Below are 1,809 nucleotides of genomic sequence, written 5' to 3'. Positions count from 1 at the left end.
TATTTGGTATACATAACAGAAAAGCCAACTTGCATTTCAGCCATGATGGAGTAACTACAATCAGATTTACCTCTCCACAGTAAACTGTCAAACTACTAAAAACTTGAAGCAACTATTTGCAGCAGCGGACAGCAGCAGCACAGGCCTGTGAGCTGTGAGAAGGGAAAACCCATGCATGTTACATCTGTCTCAGCTTTCTACCTGAGAGTGTTGTGTCGATCCCAGTGTAGGAAAGTGGAAACTGTAGAGAAAAATGGTTCCAGTGAGGTGATGGGGCAGAGATTCGAGTTTAGGGGTGCCCAAGAGTCTGGAAGGAGGTGTGGGGAGGAGGAAGTCATATCCTTTCCATGACCTAACCTGGGAGTCACTGATATCATTTCTGCAACTTTCCGAGGCTCAGCCAGACCCTAGGGAGGGGAACCCGGGACCCACCACTTGGTGAGAGAAATGTTAGCGGCACATGGTAGAAAGAGCTTGTGAGATTGCAGGAGCGGGGAGGGGTGGTGGTGCTTATAGCCTTATGGAAAATACAGTTTGCCATGATATTAGAAATTACTTTACATGGAAATGGACTAAGCATCTTGTCTTAGGTCTGGTTCCCCCAGGAAATTTTAAATGTCAAATTTTAAATGTCAAATTTTAAATGTAAAAGGTAAAAAAATACTTAATAAACATTTGTTGTATTTAGGACATTAATCTCCCCCTTGGAGTTCACAGAGTTCATTTAAAAAGGCAGAAAGTAATAGAAAACTATGGAACTTCTCTTCAATGGTCCAGGGTGCCCCTTGTGAGTGGGGCCAACAGTAGACTTTCGGCAGCTGGCAGAGGCCACAGGTCTCATCGAAATGGACATGTGTGGGCCTTTGCTCTCCTCGCACCCCAACAACTGCACAGAGTAAGACACCCATGTTGTAAGATAAAACTGTTAAAACCGTGAGGAGCCAGTGTCGGAGCTGACCCAGTGCCAGCGCAGCTGGCATTTCCTTATTTTATAACCATTCATTATAATCATCCATTACTATGCTATTCGTTTCTTTGTCATGAAGTTGGCTTCGCTTTATTCAGTAGGACTGGTTTCTTTTTTTGTACGCTTTGCCTTTGGACATAAACATTACCTGAAAGGCAAAACGCTTCACTTGCCTTAAGCTAGTCACTTGTTCTCTTCAATCATTATACTTAACCTTCAATGACAGTTCTCTTTAATAACTACACTGAATCTTCAGAGCTGTATTTTACCTGACTCCATCCTTGGAAAACTCCGTGGTCTTTGGGAGCCTTAGTCTCATCTGTTATCGGAGAGTCTTGCTGCAGGAAACAAGTCACTCAGCCTGGGCCTGAAGTCGGCACTGATTCCGGTCCTCCAAACTAGGCAGACTGGGATCTCATGAAATCCCAGGTGGGATTTTTTCCCATTCAAGGTGTTACTTTGTTGATTCAACAAGTATTTATTGAATACCTGCCATGTACCAGGGATTTGGCAGTGAAATGCAGATTACATTCTTTTGGAAGGAGCCAACCATTAAATATATAATCGATTAAATATGTAATCTGTAAGGCATGCATAAGTGCCATGGAGGCAATAACTCAAAGTTAGAGAACAGATTTGAAGCAGGAAGCGGAAGTTGCCTAGCTAGAAAAGGTCAATGCCTTTTTCTGATGCAAAGCACCACTTCCTTCGTACTGTATTGGTCCATGCAGTCACAGGCCCGCCCATGGTCAAGGGGAAGGAGGAATAAATTCTACCTCTTGACCGGGAGTGGTCAGGCCAGTACAGAAGAGCATACAGGGTGAAGCCACCTTTGGAAAATG

Source organism: Pteropus vampyrus, unplaced genomic scaffold, assembly GCF_000151845.1.
Source record: "Pteropus vampyrus isolate Shadow unplaced genomic scaffold, Pvam_2.0 Scaffold45, whole genome shotgun sequence".
NCBI classification, from domain to species: domain Eukaryota; kingdom Metazoa; phylum Chordata; class Mammalia; order Chiroptera; family Pteropodidae; genus Pteropus; species Pteropus vampyrus.
The sequence above is the reverse complement of the archived record's forward strand: the minus strand, read 5'-3'. Positions refer to the sequence as shown.